General features: G+C 39.4%; 1 long non-coding RNA gene across 1 annotated transcript in view; it reads left to right on the forward strand.

Annotated features, from left to right (window-relative positions):
* The first annotated feature begins 6,146 nt into the window (after positions 1-6,146).
* The window catches only part of LOC120801852, a 64,780-nt gene continuing 48,443 nt past the window's right edge, over positions 6,147-22,483 (forward strand). Inside the window, exons 1-3 of the long non-coding RNA XR_005709145.1 lie at positions 6,147-6,390; positions 6,544-6,599; positions 6,896-6,965. This is a non-coding gene — a long non-coding RNA (uncharacterized LOC120801852). The remainder of the gene's footprint in view (positions 6,391-6,543; positions 6,600-6,895; positions 6,966-22,483) is intronic.

A 22,483-nucleotide genomic window follows, 5' to 3' on the forward strand; every position in this document is an offset into this window, starting at 1 on the left:
TTAATGTTTACCAAGTCAATCACCATAGTTTATCGTGAATGTATGTTAACATTTGCTAATTTGCTCAAAACACAAAGTACATTGAGGCTGATGAAAATGTCATTAGTTAATATTTAGTCATAAAACAAAGTAATGGACAATTTTGACCTGTTGATGAATTACACTAGATGAAAAACTAAGGGATTGTCAAAGTTATTGCATTTCATCCATGAATGCCCCCCCCCCCCATAATTTCATGACAATCCATCCAATAGTTTTTGAGATAATTCATTTGAAACCACAGAAGTGAACGTCTCAGTGGTGCTAGTGTAAAAGTCATTCACAGAATAAGTGAAAACTTTAACCTGCTGGTGGGACTAAAATGAAAAGGAAAACGGGATCACCATAGTCAAATTTCAGGAAAATCCATCCATTAGCTGTCAAGACATTTCACTGATAACCTCATGATGCCGCACCACATGGGTTCATTGTTTAGATTATCAAATAAATCATAGATATTCGTTTCTGGCTGCTGGTGTTAGCCTCGGCGTTAGCCAGCGTAGCTAGCATTAGCAGCATGTAACGCTAGCAGCCAGATGTTTGTTTTTCCTTTTTTCTCCAGAAAAAAGAGATTCCATACCTGGTGGCAGACATAATTGCATAGTGAAAGGCAGGTTTATAGGGAACCAATCTAAATGCTGATGGTGTCATTATTCTAGAGACATTATACTGTGCAATCAACATTCAAATTCATAATGATAAGTTAAGCAAGAAATTTGTCTAGCCACTTTAAACAACTTGGTCAGATGGAAGAACAAGTTGTTGTTTCGTCCTCTCTGCTGTGCAGACAGCTGTGACTCACTCTAATTACATCCAGCAGTTGGTTCTTTCTCTCTTCCAGCTTTGGTTCTGAAATTCAGTCAATGTAATTTATCATCTAAAAGCATTTTTTAAGCTGCAGCAAGGACACCTTATTCATTGCCAGCAGATGCAGCCTTGAAAGTGTTTTCAGGGCTCCCCATTCTGTTCTCTCTGCTTCTTTTGTCCACACTTATTGCATGTATCCTCTTGTTCTCTCTCCTTCCTCAGCCATCCTTTTCATGTCTGTCCTCCGTCTTGTCAATCAATCCCATGTTTTCCAATAGCTGGAGAGAAAGACGTATGGGAGTATATATTTCCTAAAATATCAAACTCATTTAAATGTACCATAAATGCTGGCTACAACTGGGTACAATTCTTGGCTAATTTGGGGTAGTCACAAATTTCAACAAAGAACTGTATCTCTGACATTATCTCAACATTGTCACTGGCTTTTTCTGTTTATATCTGTTTTTTCTTTTTTTTATGTTTTTTTTAATTCACTCTGTCACCAGGCTTTAATACCCACTACCTACTACACTGGAAATAATACAGTATTTCTCACAGTGCAAAAACCTTTTAATACTATGTGATGTAAAAATATTGGATGGATAATGGTCCAATGTGGTTCCAGTCAGAGGCAATCTGTCCTGTTTGTATGTATTGCTTTGGTTTGGAATTTACCTTCACTGTCTCCTTTCAGTACACAGTATGTGTGTTTGGAGGGCAGGGGCTAGTAACATGGAGATCACACACATTGCGTAAGCCCGTGTTGGTAAGCCTTCACTCTCACCCTCTCTGTAAATTATCTCATCTCTGTCATTAGCCAATCTTGTGAGTTTGTCTCCCCGCCAGGCTTGGTGCTAAAATGCTAATGAGGCTCATGCACTGCAATTACAAAACACACACAAACGCTGAAACACACACCTCTCTCTCTGTCACCCATTAGGGAGGCATAACAACCCCCATGGTGCGCCTGACTTAAATCGATGAACAGACTTCACTTTGGGCTATATTAATCTGAGACATTATATTAGAGCAATTAAAATCTAATCAAGAGCATTTGGTTTGGCTGTTGAAGAGGGGCAAGGGAAGCAGATGGAGATAAAGAGGGAGACGGACTGAGAGGTGAAAGCAATATCTGGTTTCGTTTGCGGATGGCAATATCGTTTGGTTGGTCGGTCCACCACTTTGGTCCAGACTGAAACTACTGGATGGATTACAGACATTCATACTCCCCAGAGCCTTAATCCTACACTGACTTCAGTGATCTCCTTAATTTTTCTCTAGTGCAACCAGCAGGTTGGTCTTTTTGGTTCTTTGTGAACTATCTTTACAACTTTTAGCTGGATTTCCATTAAATTTAGTAAAGACATCCATGTTCCCAGAGGATGAATGACTTTGGTGGTCCTCTAAGTCTTAATCTAACACCATGAGCAGCGCACTTATTTCAGTGAAATATGTCATCATCTCCTGATTGAATTTGTGCAAAACTTTGTGCAGACGTTCATGGTTCCCAGATGATGAATCCTACTGACTTTGGTGAAATCCTGACGTTTCCTCTAGCGCTACCATGAGGTTGAGGTTTGTGGTTTTGTGTGAAATTATCGGCTGTTACTTGAAGGATCGTAATTATCAATACAAAGATCATACACTTCACGAAGGTCTTATGTATAGGGGTGTAAGATCATAAACTCTGACTGTCAGAGAAGCAAAAAATCCTGCACACTGTTGACCAGTTGTTATCACCTTATTAATAAAGTTTCATTCTGCAGACCTTCATCAGGTAAAATGAGTGAATTTTTAATTTTTTGGCTCTGTCGTTCAAGGATTATGATGAAATGTGGGACAGGCATTCATGTTCCCTTTGGGATTAATTGTAATGACTTCCATAGCTTGTGAGCTTGTTGAGAAGAAAGACGTGAAAGTGATCCAATCCTCTTAATGCTAACATAATGCTCTCTTTCTCTGGCTTTTTCTCTTTCTGCCTCGTCATGCAAAACAAAGACACAAATACGCAGATGAATTGATCCTGAAATGTAAAACTCTACTTTATCATGAAGGGCGAATCCTGTCAGAGATTTTTACCTACAATTCTGATTTCTTTAGACACAACCTGAAGCTTGTGATCATAGGTGAGGTATAAAATTCATGACTCATACCGCTGACCGTTTCATTTTTTCGTAATTCCTGCATTTGCGGTCGCTTAGAGACAGAGAGTGGCAAATTACATGTGAGAAAGGTCCTAGTCTGGAGTCAAACTGAGGACATCACAGCCACATGATAGGCGCCTTTAGCCAGTCCAGCCACCCACACAGGGATTATTGTTGAAAAAAAAAAATATAGATGTGGAGACACTAAAAAATGTAGTTCAACATGGCTGGGGTTGGTGGCTGACTTCATTTATGCTGATTAATCTGTACGGCTCATAAACACAGTCCTCACAGTGCTCACTTACTCCTGCTTTTCTAAACAGCAGGATGATTTCTTGTTAACAGCACATATCATGTTACATTTTTTGGTATTTGTTTCTTAATTTTTCATAGTATGCAGGCATGCACATACAGACACACAACACATTCAGGGTTTTGAGTCAGGCATGCATGTTGTTTTGTGTGAGACAGAGGGAAAGAAAATCCTGTTTGTACGGCGTTGCCAGTTAGAGCTCTGTAGGGATTTGGATATGAGTGTGCGACCGTGCGTGTATGTGTGTATTTTGGAGAAATTACTATGGGAGACTGTGTATTTACCCTGCATGGCAAAATCATTTTGTTGACTGTGTGGAAAATCAATAACATGTCTCTTTCTCAGCCTGGCTCTGCAGAGCCCAGAGGAGGTCCACGTGGTCCACATGGTGGCGCTCTGACTCAACATCAAATCCTTCTTTAGTGTCCCTGACAGTTGCTCCTGTTCTCACCTGATTCCCTCCTCTCCTCCACTTCTCTCTCCTCCATCACTATCTCTCATGTCCTCTTGTGCTTCTCTCTGTTTTCCCTCCTCTGTTGACAGAGGCTGAATGTCACACCATCTGCCATGGCATGTTGCTGTGTCGGAGTCTACGAGGGGGAAGGTTTTATCAGTGCTGCTCCTGGCATGGACTTTGGCCTGGCCTGGGTTGGCTGCACCTGCCCTCAGCAGGCACACACGCATTACACACTGATACACTCAGTGTATATGAGCATATGAGTTGATATAGGGTGAATTTTTCTAATTTGAACTCAGGGCGGAATGAATTACATTTCGGTTTAGCCAAAACCGAAGGAGGGAAGTGGACAGTGGTGGAGAGAGAAAAAGAAGCGAGAGCGAGAGTTGGTTAATTCTGTCTGAGCTGGAAGCCTCAGCCTCCAGTCAGAACATGGGGGCTTGTCTCTTCTAGTTCCAGAGAGTGTAGTGAAATGCCCGGTGGAGGAGATGCATGGGCAGCAACCAAAGGAAAGTCAGTGTGATCAGCACTCACATGAATCTCTCAGGGGCGGGGGATTTTAATAAGGGTATTCAAATGTATTTGTTTGGGTTTGTGTATATGATCTGAATGTGTGTGTGTGTGTGTGTGTGTGTGTGTGTGTGTGTGTGTGTGTGTGTGTGTGTGTGTGTGTGTGTGTGTGTGTGTGTGCAGTTAGAAGAAGGAGTGTAGATTGGCCCTGATTAGACTCTGCATCACAAACACACACACACACACACACACGCACACACATAGCCTACACATGGGGTTATTTTTAGCCACTGCCGCACTCTTTGTCCAACCCCTGTGCTCTGTCTCTCTCACACAGAACCCCCCACTTCCATAGTGAGAGAGAAGGACAGCAATTCATCAGATTGTTCTCAGGATTTTTGGGGACAAATATCTTCTTTCTGCTGTTTTTTTTTTTTTTTGGTTGTTTTTTTTGGTTTTTTAAAATTGCAATAAGAATAAGAATGAGGTTGTAGAAAGAGACAACAGGAGACAGAGATGCAACTTCATAAGGACCAGGAGACAGAGTGAGACGGAGAAGATGAAGGACAAAAATCAATACTCCACCCTCCCTTTTAACATCTACCCGCCCTTCTCCTGGGCTCATTTTCTCCCATCTATACTGTATCTGTCGCACATACAGAGGTACTGATATGTGTGGCCTCCAAAGTGGCTCTCAATGTTGTGAACATGAATATTGAACACTGACCATTAATGTCCCAGTATAATCAATCACAGACCTGTGACAGACCCCGAAGCACAGCCACCAGATGTGGTGTCCATCACTTCCTGGGAGCTCCCTCTGTTTGGTTTAACAGATTTTGGAGCGCAGTTGTTATTCTGTTCATTCACACGACATATCTTCATATTTTCACCGTGCACAGTATTGACTGACTGGTTTGAAAAGCAAACCTGTGACTGCTGAAAATTCCCCGGAGAGTGATCCTGTCTGTACAGTGAATGAGGCAATTTCTATTTTGGTCATACTCTCACTTTTCTCATGTAACGGGATGTAGATCGTCGATAAGAAATTGTATCCGGACATGACTCTCTGATCGATATATATTCTTGTGCTCCAACTGATTTTGGTTTCAGTATTACTAAATATATCTGGTACCACATCTTTATGGACAAGTCATCTCATTCATCACATGGCCAGGCAAATATACATTTACGCTAAGCATATGTAGTGCCAGTGACAGTTTCCCTGGAGCACAAAGAAACCGCCTACCCTTCCGTCTGACTTGTATAAACCATTCGCCACAGTCACACTGCAGCACTAATATGTACTGCCACTCTGTCTCACTACATCCATCCCTGCTTTAAAACATGTTCTAACCCTCTCTTTCTGAATGAAAAATAGGTGTAAAAGAATGAGTTATGAACTAGTTTTAGCTATAATAGGATAATATAAGATCAACTTCATTGACCCCATACAGGGAAATTCATGATTCAGTCACAGCTGCAAAAGGAAGCAGGAGAACAGATGCATAGTATAGATAAGTAACCTTAAAGGATAGAATAATAATAATCATAATTGTTGCCAATTAGTTTTCTGTCAGTCAACTAATTAATTAATCAACTTATCATGCCGGCTTTAGATAACCGGTTGGTTTCTGGATGCCTGGGGAAATAATGAAACTGCCATGTACAGTGGAGGGCAACAACTTTTTACCAAGGGGTCCCCCAGGAGGTTAATCCAGCTCCGTGCTATTAAATCAAGATTAAATGAAGTAGATTTAGGTTATAGTCCCTACCTGTCATACATCTTAAAAGTCGCATTTCTGAAATATAATTTTATAAGCACCAGGAGGAGTTAACCGTCTCCACCTCCACCTCTCACTCAGTTAATCGGCTCCGGTCTGTCACCTGTGCATCTGTCAGTGCGAAGACTTCCAGTGTAGACACTATTTTGACTCTGAAATCATTCATTTGACTTCATTTAATGCTACTAAGCTATGACCTGCACTTTTTTTTTTTTTAATTCAAGCAACTTTTAATTACCCGAACACCATCTAGTTAGCTAGTTGTTGCTAACAAACTGGCTGTGCTAGCCCCTCACCATGTTTTGATGTTTCCGACCAACGTGTTCACAACGGACGGTACGTCAGGCCTTTATGACCACAGCAAAAACACTCAAACTGATGCAGCAAAGGCAATTTTGTCCATAGAAAAATAGGTGTAAGCAGCAAGAGTACAGGAGAACGACTCAGCAGTGTCAACTGCAGGTTAATGTTAGCTTGCTTTATTTCTAGCTAGCAGATTCCAGGAACCAGCAGCAGAGGAGACAGGTGGAGCTGCGGGTTCTCAGGTGAGGCTTTGAAGTGATATTTCTCCCCAGATTGTCATCTAGTTCTCCATGACGCACACCTGATTAACGATGAATGCTTATTGATTTATAAGATACATTTTTCTCAGAAGCCTAGTCACGGGAAAGGAGTATAATTATAGCTTGGTGCCTGCCATGGTCTTATCACAATGTCAGTGTCCTTTACCAAGAAGCCATTTCAGCAGGAAAGTAAATATATGAAGGAATGTATGAAGAAAATAAAATGTTTCTAGCTTCTAAGCTGATTTAGGCTTGTCCTGCCACTTCATTACATGAAGTCACTAGGTGCAGAAAACCAGTTACCAGTAGCAGCACAGAGGCAGATGAGAGAGGGCAACAGGGTCCCAGGTGAGTCCTACTGTCTTTCAATTTTAGCTCTTATAAGTGTGCTATATTTAAGCTGATGTGTTTTTAACATATTCTCATGGAATACCACATCACTTTGGAGGGTAGCTTTTATCACAGGAGTGCCACTTTACCTGCAAGGCTGCAGTAAGCTGTAAAATGCGTGTTGCAGGGTATGATGTTTTGGAATGATCATTTTCCCTAGCTCACCAGCTCAAAGTGGGATAGCCTTTAAACACACCTTCATTTTGGCCGAATTGTTCTCTATATATTTCACCTGGGGGAAAATATTGACGGAATGAATTTGCTTGACAAGCTCATTAAAAATTGGCTGACGTTGGAATTAGTTTGAGCGAAGCTGCTGCAATTCCTAGTTCTGTGTGCTTTGAGGAAGTGTCAGTAGTGGCAGTCACAGGATTAGATGGACTGTATTAATGCTGACATGTTGTGGTGTGGTGACACAGTGTCTGTTTTACCTTGGCGTGGCACCCTTTGTTTTTCTCCATCATGGGTGTGTTCGTCATTGTGTGATGCATTATAGGCTTCAGGTGATTAAGTGTCAGCTCATGTTGTCAATAATGCCGTCCTACAGAGTGGCTCATGCAGAGCTTACTCGCAGCTGGCACACCACATCCAGTTACTGTATAACTGTACCTCATGCTTTAAACATCCTCACTCAAGGAAAAATGCACATGGAAACATCCACACTCTCACTCCACCATTGTTGCAGTCATTACTTGTAGTGCATTTCAATCATCTTCCAAGAGAACATTATCATATACAAGAAAATGGGATCTCTGGCTCAGACAGAATTGTTGTGGTTAAAATAACAATGATTTGTTTTTCCTAGTGCTGAGGTCTTGATCATTTATTTGTCCATTTTTAGGAACAAAATACCCTCTGACATTTTAGATTGTAAGTGTGAATAGGAAATGCTTGGTTTGACGTGCCAGAATCCAAACAGTGAAAACAACGTAAATATCTCACCAACTGAAGTTTAATTACAGGATAGGTTTGCAATTTTTCATGTCTGCCCTAAAACAATAGTCTGGTATTCATGAACACTGAGACGGGTTTTGCTTGCTATAATCATTCCTCCTGTTCATACTGTCCATTAAGAGATGCCTTCCTAATGTGCTTCTCGTGTAAGATAAAATCACAATGTTTTTAGTACAAAGTTTCCTCCTTGTGCTGCTGTCCTTCCACTGCAACTCAGCACAGAAAGACTGTCCAAGGAAACACAAAGAGGTTTTGTACTAAAAAGACTTAACTTTGGAGCATAACCACAAGATTAGTTTAACTGCTAAAGCCTTGTATTAACTTCAAATAAACGTTAGAGTGTATTGTTGCACAGAATGCGAACTGTTATGATATGGTTAATTTTGCAGCCAAACTGTTTCTTAAATTGGGCTCATGCTGTCACAGAAATATGATAACCTTCTCAATTTGTAGAGTAGATAGACAAGTACTGTAATGGTCCTTTGTTTTTCCCACTCTGGCATTCTCCACACTACCCTCTTTTTTATTAAAAACCAAGATATTCCGGAGTTAAGGGAGCTATGATTGACAGCACCACGTAAAGATGACTGGATCTTGTCATTTCCTTCCTTCCATGGGTCCTTAGCGCTAGTGTAGACACCAGGGACTTCAGTGAGATGAGATAGAATCTTCTCAGTAATTTTGTTGCATTTAACGCATAAATCGAGAGTTTCTTGTGTTTCACAGGGTTTGAGTTGTAAGCTCTCTTAGTCACTATGTTTAATCAGGAGCAACACTGATAGAGCCGTGTGATTTAAAGATTAAGTAAATGAATGTTTTTGAAGAGAAATAAGGGGGCCTGCAAATACTTAGTGATCCTTTATTGCCCCAAAACTCCAGCTGTAATGTAGCAAATAGGCAAGTTTGCTGCTTCCTTGATGCTGGCCATGGCTCAAAGATGATGTGACACCTCACTCCATAATTCCCACAAAGGTCTTTATTATCCACCATATAAATCAGTATTTTGATCTCACATAATCTGAGGTTTGAAATGTCTGATGATGATCTGTGGTGAGAACACACCCTTTGGGAACATTACAGCTGTGCGTGAAGCCAATCTTTTTTTCATGTTTCCTTCTCTGCGGCACCTGCTCATATTAGTTGGCTGAGCAACTTTGAAATTCTTTTCAAATCCTTTTTTGAGGTGATTGAGCATGGCTGGCATGATGAACCCAAAAAATATGAGTTTCCATTTACCCCAATTTTATAGGATAGGATCAGATTTTTAAAGCCTGTCTTAAAACAATGCTCACATGAAATATGTCCATTGAGAGAATTGTTGGCTATTAGGATCATTCCGTCTTTCTAGGGCTGAAGCCAACAATTTTCATTGTTGATTAATCTGCCATTCAGTTTCTTGATTAACTGAATTAAAAGGTCAGAAAATAAAGAAAAATGCCCATCACAATTTCCTTTAGCCCAATGGAGCATCTTCAAATTGCTTGTTTTGTTTGAACACAGTCCAAAACCTAAAGCTATTCAACTTACAATTATATAAAACAGAGAAAAGCAAAAAATACTCCCACTGGAGAAGCTAGAACCTCCACATGTTGCTTGAAAAATAACTTAAATGATTAATAATAGATTTTCAAAATAATTTCACATTAATTTTCTGTTGATGAACTTATAACGTCAGCTCTACTTCTCACCACACTGGCCGTGAAGTGATTTCCTCCCTAACGTCACTAAACTGTAAGACAAAAAGGGCTAAAATCCAGGTTTATGCAAAAACCCCCCCCCCCAAGGTTCTGCCCAAGCTAATATCTGGCTTTATCAGTCTGAGTTAGACAAATTAAGCGAGATTCCTTTTCGTGGCAGTCATATATAGGTTTATTGTTGGCGTTTTGTCCCAGCAACAAACATATGACTACCAGTATGTATCCCTTCACCGCAGCTCTGTAAGGAAACTAGGGCTTCTTCAAACAAATACTTTTGTTATTGATCAATCTGTCAAGTGTTTTATAGATTAATCTTTTGGGTGATAAAATGTCATAAAATAATGAAAAATGTCTATTATTTTCCGAAGCCTAAGTTCTCATATTGAACTTGCTTGGTTTGTCCTATCAATAGTCCAAAAGACAGACCCCCAGATATTTAATATAAAAGAGGACAAAAAAAACCCAGCAAACATTCACAATTTAGAAGCTTTTTAAGCATGTTTGCAAAAAAATTACTTGAACGATTAATCAGTTATCAAAAGAGCTAACAATACATTTTCTGTTTCAAGGAAACACAGTTTGGGGAAACAGAGGGACTTTTGTACTTAAAAGACTGCTGAGGTCACATAGTAGCTTCAACTGGACTTTGAAAGTTTAATTTTTTTCCAGCATTTCTGGATTTTGTCTCTCAACTCTTAGTTGTGTTAGTAAGGGATCACTAGCGAGGGATCAAGGCCAGAATGAAGAAGAAGAAAGATCATAACACCCCAGAACTTTGAGAAAAAGACTCTTTGGGTTTCAAATGGAATTGGCAGCAGCAGAAGTAAAAAGATCCCCCTTAACTCATTGCTTAAATATTTCATTCACAACAACATACTGTACAAAAACTATTTCATTGCATTAGATGAAGTATCTGTGTGTATGTAGTGGTCTGGTATTCTAACCTCCACAACACATGTAGGATATTACTAGAACATACTGTCAAAGGCTATTGGCAAGAAGCTAATTTTACTGTTTGGTGTATATCTATCTCCTATCAACCACGAACACACATACCAACATCCTTAGGGAGTCAGTTCTAAGTTTGGGTCCTGCTAAGTCTTGCCAGGAAACCCTATACCTCTCATTGTCCCTGGGACGCAAGCACTTCACATATGACATTTGAAGAAAGATGGTGATATAAGAGGGTGTGTGGTGCCGGTGTAGATATCAGAGATGTTATTTTTGTGTCTGTATGTGTGTGTCACTGCTCATTTGTTGCATTTAGCTGGATATCTGGATGAATATACGAAGAGTTGACTGTGTTCTGCATGTGTGTTAATTGAAAGTTTACCGTGTTTGGCGAGTGTGAAGCTAAACATGCAGGAAGGCGTGAGGTGTTTGACGCCGCAGGGTTCAGGAAGAGAATCGGAGGGATACGAGTACCTCACGGTGAACTCGCACTTCCTGGCTGGCTGGGGAAAGGTTGATGTGGCTGGCTGCAGGGAGGGTGACATCTGTCCCAGATAACCAATGGCCATTGTGCTATATCCTGTAGCTGTGGGGGTGTAGCCAAGTGATGCTACTTCGGATCTGCCCTTGTCAACTAAAAGCTCAAAGGTCATATCAGCAGGTCAGCCAAAGGTCATGTGAGTGTTCAAACAATGCATTTAAACCAAGTATTTAAAATGTAGAGCTATAATTTTATGATAATCCTAGTAGATTAGCTATTAGATTAAGAGAGATCTCAAAGGGCTTGAACTTGAGTGCCTCCTTGTATTTTGATAGTATCGTTTGCCTGCATAACATTATGGGAATTGGGGAATTTCTGTAAACACACCTCTGTTGACCTCTTGGCCGTGATGCCAAAATGAATAAACATGAGAGCTCTGTTACAACAAAGGGGCAATGTAGCACGCTGGATCAGTTCTCTGTCTGTGCCCAGCAAAACCAGCTAAACTTTTCCCACTGGTATTATTCCAGCCATGACTCTTTCCCATCACCGCTTCTTCTTTGACTTCTCACATTTTCCACAAAAATGTTTCTCCCTTATCTCCATGGTGACATAAACATAACGATGCTCTGTTGAGTTCACATAATCCTACCTCATAATGTTTGTTATCACTAAATGACAAAAATAGATGCATATTAAATAGCAGGTATTATTTATCTGTAATTAAGCTTGTAGGTGAAATATACTGTTAAAAGAATTCACCTCACAGGGTTAAGGTCATGATGCAGGCTTAGTTGAAATGAGTTTTTTTTGTGGTGTGCTCACACAAAGATTCGTGACTATACTAAAAAACCCGAATTACATTTTTTTTTTTGGCTGGACCGTGACAGAGGGGCCAGCCCTACAAATGAGAATGTCCATGACTGACTGACTGAGGAACTGGGTGCGTGATAAAGTTACACCATTGGTCAGCCAAATGCTGCGTGACTTAGTGCTGAGTTTCCCCATTGGCCACTGCCCTTTCAAAATGAATTAGCACAAACACCTTCCATTGCGTCATCAGGGAGGCGTTTTTATTGAATGTATCTGCAGCATGTTGCAACCCGTTGATTAGAACTGGACTGATTAGGTGATGTGTTGATTAGCTGATCAACAGAAAATTAATTGGCAACTATTTTGATTATCAATTAATCATTACTGAATTATTGAATTTCAGTCATTTTGGTTAAAAAATGACTGAAATTCACTAATACTCGCCAGCAAACGCTAAATTTTAATTTCCTATACTGTTGTGTGTTGTGGGTCACAAATGTTTTTTCATGCATTCATTACCCTAATCTGTGGAAGCTTAATAAGTTTAAATGAGTTTTTATTTTTCATTTTCAATAATGAGCCAATAGCAGCCGCTCACAATTTGACTCCAACAATTTGATTTCAACAATTTGATTTTTTTTCATTTAAAATTAACTCAAAACAAAGCAACACAGATGCACAGTACTGTAATGATAGAATTATACTTTTGCAAATTTGTTACAGTTGAATTTTTGTCAATGAATAAGCTTGTTTTTCTGGGATCCCAAAATAATATGACAAAGTTCCTGTGATATCAAAATTACAGAGTTCAAAAAATCTTTACCCATGTCCTCTCTGGCCCTTTGTTTAAGCCTGCACTCAAACGTAGTATTTATTTGGGCACCAGGCTGATGTTTTGGTTGTAAGCCTTCCTCACAGTCTGAAATCCCTATCTGGCCATCACTAGGGGGCTGATGATCCATCTGAGTGCTCTGTGGGAGACAAAGTCTCCCATAGCTGAAGACTGAGAGTCTAAATGAGTGTTTAGAGGTGGAGGAGGCACATAGCGCTCTGGTAATGATAGAACCACCAATACATCTAAATAGACACTGATTACAACAAACTGTTGTATGAAGCTATTATGTATGTGCTGGTCTGATTCATCGTTTGATTGAAGACAGAACACAATGCCAGTATATAATCATTGATAAATTTGTGTTTACTAGAAAGTAGGACACAGGCAGAAAATACAGTTTCTTAAATGATTCTTTGTCACAAACCGGGCGTGTAGCTATCAGTCAATGCCATGCAGTCGAGAGTGGTGCTGTTACCACGGAAACAGTACACTTATTTGAATGGCCTATTCTAGTAATTTCTTGTAAAGCAATATTTTCTATTTTTATTTTGTTGCTTGGTATCTGCAATTCTACAGTTGCGACAGAGTTTTGCTGTCACCGAATTGGCTTTCAGTCAGTTTTTTCATTATAATCACAGATAATTATACAAGTAACGTCTAAAAAAAAGAAAGCAACTGTGTCACCAGACTGAACTAGAGGAGAGGGAAATTTATTTAAAAAATACTGAAGTCCTTCTGAGTGACCTCCCCCTCCACTACTAACACATTTTCAGTATATTCATGGCTTGCTATATCTTTGTCGGTGTGTTTATTGTCATTACAGGCAAGACTGAGCATAAACCAATGAAATCTCGTTTGTCAGTAAGGACAGTTTACTATGTCTTCATCTGCAAGTAAACACACCGGTGTATCAATATAAAGCATCAATACAAATGGATCACGCAACACAACAGCTGACTCATTCAATGAATGTTGACTCAAAGCGGTGGGCTTTTTTCTAAACTGTCATGTTTGTGTAAAATGCCATGTCCTTCAGCATATCCGGTTATGAATATCCAACGTTGAAGACAGCCACTTTAAAAAATACTTCCCAGGGGACACGCGTTTGCTGAATCTCAGTAACGATAGCTGACTAAACGCCCTCAGAAGAGAAAGAAGTCAACACTGGTTTGTCCTCACATAAGGGATAGACACCTGGATTCACCCTGACGGATTATTAAAAAAAAAAAAAATTAAAAAAAAAGCGAACACACAATAATTACTGTTTGTATTATCTATACAAAGACCTGTATTGAAAAGGCAATGCATAATCGAGTGACGGCAGCAGAGTCTAAAAAAGAAGATCACTTTGTAATTTGCCAAAGTAGCATCTTTTCATCAAGGCAGAGAAGCAGCATGCCCTTCAGAGAGTTGGGAATAATAAGCTGCTATGTCTTTATTTGGAAGATGGCTTTCATTCACTCTCTGAATGCCAGGGTCATGATAAAGCACAGTGTGAATAAGAGCAACAAGCTTGATTTGCTGTCCCATATTCAGGCATATAGTACTTTTAAAAAGCAAGAAATGCCCTATGCTCACAGGCCCACTTTAGCTTAATTTTTTCCTGCTGAACATTTTGGGCTGTCTAATGAATGTAATTTTAAACTCGTCCAACCATGCTGAGGATCTTTCACAAAAAAGCATCACTTTTGAAAGTGTGCTTTCTCAGTGCTGATATGGGGTAACTGTGAACATGTAACATGAAAGAGCAAAATCAATGGACTTTGTGCTGGATGGCATAAAACCCAATGCAGTTAGAACAAAACCAGTGTTCAGTTCGTCAGCCAGCTCCCAAATCAATTTAAAGTTGTCTACCACGTGATTCAATGTTGGCTTCATTGAATGTTCCATGCTATCTGTGGGAAACAAAATGCCTCTCTGAGGAAACATCCCCCTTTGTCTCTGAAGGCATTATCTCGTGTGCAGATTCAAATACAGTACATATTCGAGAAATACACACACACACACACACACACACACACACACAATTGCATTAATCTTTTGAGATTGCATGTGCAGTCTAGAGGCTCACCCCTCGAGGGAGATCAACACTTATTAAAAACCCAGAAGAGAATAGTTTCAGCTCTGTGGGAATTGAGAAAATTTCACCACTGACACAAACATTCAGACAGATACAAGCACTTACCCCTTATTTCACTTTTTAATCATCTTCCTCATTACCATATGCAAATGAGCAGAATGTATTAACATCTGGGGTGGCCAATGACTGAGCTGTTTGGCAGGATAGAATTGGATAGAGTTCCCAGTGTTAAATTTGCGCGGGGTTCTCTGGGACACAGTCAGTCGTGGCCAAGATGGATTATAGTTTTGGATGAGCGTGATAATTTTCTTTCACTACTTTGAGAGATCCAACAGAGGGGTATAGTGAATGACTTCATCATATTGCACTCGTCCTCAGTGAAAGCCAGTCAGGATTGGATCAGCTTAAACAGATTTGGGTATCAGAATCAGTCCTGTGCGTTTAAGCAGTATGTTTCTCTTTTTTCAGCAGACCCACTGTGAAATTTGATCAAGAATTTTGACAAATAGAAGAATACTGTCTGCTTTCAGCATCTCAGTTTTTGTCCTTATAGTGGGGATTTGTTAGCATATAAAACATTCACTTTAATCTGTATGAAGTTGCTTGTTTACTGTGCTTTTGAGAAATTGCTTATAAGGCACAACACTATCAATAGATCTCGTTTAAGGTATAACATTTCTGAAAAATTGTGAAAATGCCAGATTTTTCCCAGATCCCAAAGTCACATGCTTTAATTGCTTTATTTGTCTGAACAGTTCAAAACTCAAATGTTTTATATTACAATTGAGAGAAAAAAAAACAAACCCTCAAATTTTGGAAAGCTGAAACCAGTAAATGTTTGATATGTCTTTCTGATTTAATGATGTAGACCATTCATCATTCAATTTTTCAATAATTTCCTGTTTGACTAATCAACAAATTGACTAATCATTTCAGCACTTGAGTGTTTGCCACTCCTTTCACCAAGGAGAGAATCTTGAGAATCTTGAAAATCTTGATAAAGCTAGTATGAGCTATACGTAGACTTCAAAACACCTGTTGTTAATGTACCCTGCATTTCTGTCAGATATTTGAAAGCTGTTTAAGGGCTCTATAGGTTAAGTGACTAATTTTTGTGAATCCTCGCACTGAAATTTGCATGTCTGAGCTCAGCCAAAACAGATGAGTCTATTCAACCCAATGGAGCATGCACTGTATAAAGCGTCTCCCCAATGCCATTTCTCACTCACTCCGTTTTCAGTGACTGAGTTACTGTCTCTTACAAATTAAGAGAGCTTGGCTTGTTACCTTTGTTCACAGCCCTTCTCTGCAGTAACAGGGCAAAACCTTGACCAGTTTTTATACATTTTGTTTTCCGCTTGTAGCAAAGACTTTATACACATCAATTACTTTATAGACATTCTTCTTCCCCTAACAGTTTCATAATCTAATTCCAGAGCATATAATCAGCAAGAGAAGTGCTTCTAAAGACTGCCGAGCACTGGCGATCGTAACCCTGTCAAAGTCGCACTCTGTGGAATGTCACTGTCTATGTTCTTTTGCTCTATTTTCTACACCGACCATCCACCAGGGGAGTTGCTCCACATTTTATTCTTAGCATTTATTCTCTCCAGGTCCCACCGATGATGTTCTTGATGTGAGAATATCAAAGGTTCATGGTTCATCTGCCACACACATTGACCTCAGACCACCCACCGTCTGTCCCCTGCCTCTACTTTAATGTCAGTGGACTCCAAATTCCTCAATGAACAGAAACACATGGTGGTTGTACATGTTCCACAGGTACAGTACAGCCTACAGTATACAGAGTAGATTTGCTGCATATGACTGCATTACACCTAAAGTAGATTGGTCCATGCTCTGTCTTTGTAATACAAATGCATGCACATATGCGCTCAAGCTGCCCCATGATGTGTGCTGCCGGTCTGTGAAGCGAGGCCATGCTAAGAAAAGCTCCTGCATCCATTGATTTGTCCGATCTATTTTCCTTTCTAGCTCATCCCCACCACTGAGTGCGCTGCTATTTCCTTCACAGTGTCATGGTGACATGTAAAGACACATGTGGAGTCGCTGACGTTGTGTGTTCTAGACAGATTACCAGCCCCGAAATAGTACAACCTTTTTGTATTTCTCTCCCCCATCACCCATTCATTCCAATGTTCTACTGTATCTACAGAATGCCACTGTCTTACAATACTGGATTACGGTAATGCTGGTTGAGAATTGTGGAATTGTGGATTTGAATCAAAGGTCACAGCCATCTTATGTCTTCTAAGGATTAAATGCAGCATTGCAAGTATGTAGGGACAACACTGAGGGGGATAAAAGGAACAGCACCGTAAATTTGACTCAGACTGGTCTTTTATATCAGATCCATATATACCTGCCTCTCATAGTATTTATAGAAGTGTCCAAAAGTCTGAGACCCCTAGACAAGATACTTCTATTTTGCATTTGTTTCGCATATAAAACAATTTTTTTCATTACAAATGATTATATATAATAGCTTAATGATTTGAGCGGAAAGCTGAATCTTTGAAAAATGTATATGAATTTCCTAATATCTTGCTTTAATGACAGAGTTAGAGTGAGGCTCAGACAGCATATTTCTGTAAGCTGAAGCATTGTCACACAATTGTTGTGACCATTGTCACAGCTTGCCTGTTTACCCTGATTACATTTGTGGGCACCTTGCCAATGAATGCCAAAAGGCATTTTTAACACACACAGTAGGTTAGGTGATCCTAATTAGTAGTTCAAAAGTCAAATGTTTGCCGCTTATTGTTGGCCAACATGACTGAACCTGAATATGATCTCTAAATTTTTTTGACCAAACCCGCTCTGGTATCCACTGTCTAGACAGCAAGTCACTAGAGATGGCATGGACACCACACATTTGTGCAAAACCTGATGACCCATGTTATCCCAGCATGATTTGACCATGTTCCAAAGAGCTTCTTGTGATTCATGTTCCCCCCATAAATGTTTAATGGGGTTTAGGTCAGGTGACTGTGGAGGAAAGTCCGTGAGCGTCAGGACTCCTGGGTCTTCTTTGGTCTTCAAGTGGCTCTATCAAAAGCTTTGAGGTGCATTTGGGGTCATTATCTTTCTGTGGTATGAATTCTTCTCTACAAAGATGCAAACCAGAGGATACAGCATGTCTCTGAAGAATGTAGTTGTACTTCTCCTTGGTTAGGATGTAGTCAATTTGGTGCAGATGTCTAACTCTGGAGTAGAAAAAACACCCCCAGACTTGAATATTCCCACCACCATGTTTAACTTTTGGTTTGCTACACTATAGTATCATTCTCTCACCTGTTGGTCTCTTTACATACAGCCTTCTGTTACTGCCATAAATACCACACTTGGATTCAGCAGTAAATAGGACTTTTTTCCAGGATTCACTGAAAAACGCTGGCATTTTTTAGGCCACTCCAAGCATTTGGCCTTGTTTCCTCTCCTGAGAAGTGGCATAGAAACTGCTACTTGTCCTCCTAGACCACTACAAGAAAGTCCTCTTTTGACAGTACTTTTCATGATTGGAGTCTTGCATTCTTTATTATAGAAATTCTGTTTTTCTGTCTCTCAGGGATCTAAGCTTGATTTATAGATCTTCTGGTTAAATGGTGGTCACTTTGGTTTGCCTGATCGTGATCTGGATACAATAGATATAGTTTCCGCAAAGGGTTTGAGTTCCATACACCGCCCCCTCAGAAATCTTTAGTCTAACCATGATATGACGCTGAGAAAGCACCTTTTTGCTTAGAATAACAGTCTGACTTTTGACACTTTAACTTCCAATGCCATTTTTCTCACTATCACGATACCCTTTGAAGCATTACTTTATTTATAACAGGTGAACGCTGGCTGCAAGTTGAGTTTATTAAATTACCCTCTGATGAGTAGATCAAATCAAGTTGGTCAATGCCCCAAATTTGCTTAAATTTTATTGCCAACCTAGAAATAGTGAAGAATCTTAAATTTTTCTTCTTCATTTTACTTGACATAACTTCTTGTGTTTCTGAATCCTCAAACTTTCTGATTATTTTCAATGTTGTCTCAGACGTTTGGACCCCACTGTACATACAGTGTGTTGAACATCTTTAGATAGTCCTAAGTCTTTAAAGGATAGGTCTGATGATATCTTATATATCTTTACTGTGAACAAATTGCATGATAAGACGAAAACCAACAATGAATTTAACCTTCTAACAAGTATTTTCTGTGTAGCTTAAGCCTGATATAGCTTATTCCTCTGTGCCAAGGACCTCCAGAGACCTCCTGAAATAATTAAAAACAACAGTGTGCCACACTTGGTGACATGTTCCTTTTTTCATTTTGAGTCAATCCCACATACACCCTTGCCCTGCTACCTTAAATACAAATACCCGCTAGAGCCCCAAATGCTTGGTAAAAAATATACCAAAAAACGCACTATTTATTTCTTTTTGAGGTATGTTTGATTAAAACTACAGTGCATAGCTGATTTAGGACATTAATAAGCCTTTTTTTTTTTTAATAGAACTTAATATTTGTGAGATGTTCTGAAGATTTAAATCTTCAATAGGAGCTAATGGATTTAGAGCTGAGAGGGTAAGAAATCGGAAAGTATTAACACTGACTAGCACATTATTGGCTTTGGTCTTGGGATTTGCTGACAATAGGAGAAAAGTATAGATAATCACCAGCCTTACCGTTTGACATATTTTTGTTAATTCAAAATGAAAGAGAAACATAAGATATAGATAAGAGATGTATAACTTCTCTGCAATGCACAGTTGCTGCATGGTATAATGGGTCCCTTGTTTGTAGGGCTGGGCATTAATTCAGTATTATGTTGTATGTAAGTTAAGATACATAGGTGTTGTTTGGAAACATCCACGTGGGTGTTTGTTTTATACTTTAATGGAATGGGGGCATATCGTTCATGTCCACTAGGAAGCAGTGTCACAGTAGTGTTAAGCAAACCACAATGTAAAGAAAACATAGAAGAAATCAGGAAATGGCAATTTCCAATTTCACCCTGGAGACACTGTATACAAACCACTTCATAATTGAAACAAACGAGAACGACATTGGTTCCTGTGCAATTCCCTGTGACCTATGGTCACTCTCTGCTTAGGTGCTCAAAGACGTTTACGTATATCTCTGCAGAGGCATAATTCCATCTTTACACTCTCACCTCCAGATTCCTCTACATTTTTCACTAAAAAATATCAATACAAAGTGGTCAACTAAGTTAACAAGCTACTTGCTGTTAACGGAAATCTTTGACAGAAATTTATTTGTATGTCATTCAGGCATAAACAGATCCTGGCCCAGACAAAATTGTCCTTGAGATGTATCCAGTTACATGATATATGTCTTAGACCATTGATCCATCTGGACACACCTGTATTTAACCCATCTGAACTTGTGAAATTTATTTATCACCTAATCATTTGTCTCAAGGAGAAGGGGGAAAGAAAAGACAATGGGGGGCAGAATGAAAGGGGAGAGTGTCTCAATGGAGAGCTTTAAAAACATAGAGGATAGGGACAGAGTTGAAGCTGAGGTGCTTGGCACTCTGACAGCTGGTTTTGTCAACTTGGAGACACCGCTCCCCACCTGCCTCCACTATGCCAAGAAAAACTAATTACCGGCATGTCAGATCTCTAGCTAGCAACAGCTACTGCCTCAGCTAATGTGACACTCTTCCTCTGTTGCAGAACAATGCAGGAGACATGTCACATCCTGGCAGAGCACACGTGTGAAAGGCAAGCATTTCCTATCACGCTCATTCAGACAGAGCTTGGAGAGGTATTCAGTTTCATGGTGTGACATTTAATTGAGTCAAAACTCGTGCTCCTACCCTTTTGTTCGCCAAAATTCCTGACTGACATCCTGATAGTAGAGAGTGAAGAGATTGTCTTATTATGTAACACTGATGATGTATGTGTGTGAAGGCAGAAAAACAACAGTCACTCTCTCTGTGAAATGAAATCCCAAGGTAAAAGGGGTCGTTGGCTCACGTTGCTTCTCTGTGGTTAAATTTACTATCTCACTACCCATGATTATGAAATGCAATTTCATCAAATAAAACAGGGGACACTCATAATGCTGCCTTGATTCACTAAATTATTTAATCCACTGCGAAGGCCATTGCGTACACAATCACGCACCTGAAATATTTCTAGGTTCCTCAATAATGTCTAGCAAAAAAATTCAGAAATGGACCTGACCCTGTTTGGCTTCACCTAAGTCTTCCTTTTATTGATATCGTTGGCTTGAATGTGATTAAAATTGTATTTTAAAGCGTTTATAAAAGTTGAACCTGGCAAGATAAGCTTTTGAATTTTCTATACATCAATTATGTAATTAATTAATTTCGTTAAATTGCTTTTATTGGTAATTTCTGTGGCAGAATTAGGAGTAGCATTTATTCATGGTCATGTTATCAAGCCTTACCCAACAACCCACAGTATTACATCTAATGCTGGTTACATGCAGTGTGCTACATAAATAAATAAATTAATACATAACTAAAAGACAGCCATACAATTTGAACAAGACTTCGCCTGTCGCCACACTAGTGGCTCTGAAGCTGTACTTTGGCACAGTGGAGTTAACATGCCAACATGCTGAAGTTTAGCAGGTATAATGCTTACCATGTTCTCCATCTTAATTTAGCATGGTAGCATGCTAAAATATTGGACAAATTAAAAGTTTGATAATGGGGCTAGATGAAAAGTTAGTATCAACAATGTTATTACAGTTCATCCAGACTGGGACATGAGTCCTTAACCAAGTTCATGGCAATCCATCGAATAGCTATGGAGATTTTTCACTCAAAATCACAAATGTCAACTTCAAGGTGAGGTAAGGTCAGGGTATCAACAAAGTTATTAGGATGCATCCTTAGGGATTTAGATTTTGCTAGTTTTCTTCATTTTGTGTTAGCTTACAGAAACACATCAGCCTACTTTAGTGAGAAGGCAACAGGGATTTATGACCAGGAGAAAAAAAAAAATTCACAAGCAAGTAGCGCTGTCAAAATTGGCCAAAAATGACGTTTGCTTATTCCCTCTAAAAACACATAGGTTCGAACCATTCAAATATATCTATTTTCGAGCATTATGTCCATAAGAGAGCAAACCAGTTCGAGAGACATAACTACTTGGGTGCATATTCTCGAGATCTGCCCTCAGGTTGCTACTGCTGGAATGGTAGGCTAAATGTAGCTTACATAGCTTGCTTACAACTTTATCTCGAGGTTCCACAATTTTGACGTCTACTGACCAAAATCCAAAGTATTTCCAAACTGAGCTTTTTAGATTGCTCGTGAACTGTCTGCTATCTTTACCACAAGGTTGCTGTTGAATTATTTGCTCGTTACAGACTGACCTACATTTAATTTTCAATCAATGATAGTCACGTTGTTTGACTGCGTCATGCAGTGCGTTTAGTGCAGCGGCCCAGGCCTACGCGAGAACTTGCGAGACAGACAGCCATGGTAGTGCTGCTTTTTTTGTCGTATATTATAATAATAATTTTCACAATATTAATGTCTTTTATATATATATATATAATTTGATTATATAATCAAATTTTGAAATATTTGTTGACAGCCCTACAGGCAAAGAGGACTTACTCATTTGCTTATTATCAAAACTACATCACATCCTC

The sequence above is a fragment of the Xiphias gladius genome, chromosome 2 (genome assembly GCF_016859285.1).
Source record: "Xiphias gladius isolate SHS-SW01 ecotype Sanya breed wild chromosome 2, ASM1685928v1, whole genome shotgun sequence".
Taxonomy (NCBI): domain Eukaryota; kingdom Metazoa; phylum Chordata; class Actinopteri; order Istiophoriformes; family Xiphiidae; genus Xiphias; species Xiphias gladius.